Raw genomic sequence first — 431 nt, 5'->3', positions numbered from 1 at the left:
GGCAACCCATGATTCCTAATAATAGACCGACATTTTAATCTTGAGACTTACCTGGTAGAAAATAGAGGGAAAAACATTTGGGATCACAGTGCTCTGGGTTATCTTTGTGTTTGGCTGGTTCGAGGCAAGACTTATGAAATGTCAGACTTAGAGTCATAAATGAAAGGACAATTATGGGTTGCCTATACACTATATTTTGACTGGAAAATCCAGCAATCCACTCTTCCCCTGAGTCAACTCACATGAGAGCCCAATGAATTTCCTTCTTGATGAAGCAACACTGTTTTGCAGTAGGAAACATAACAAAACCTTAAGCATGCTGGACATGAAATGTTGTATTGTATTGCTTGACTGGAGCAAGGACACATGGCTGAATATAAATTCTGTCTTGGAATGATTTTTTGTGAGGGCTTGTTTTTGGTTTTTCTGTT

The sequence above is a fragment of the Pygoscelis adeliae genome, unplaced genomic scaffold (genome assembly GCF_000699105.1).
Source record: "Pygoscelis adeliae isolate BGI_AS28 unplaced genomic scaffold, ASM69910v1 Scaffold31, whole genome shotgun sequence".
Lineage (NCBI taxonomy): Eukaryota > Metazoa > Chordata > Aves > Sphenisciformes > Spheniscidae > Pygoscelis > Pygoscelis adeliae.
Note: the sequence above shows the minus strand (reverse complement) of the source record.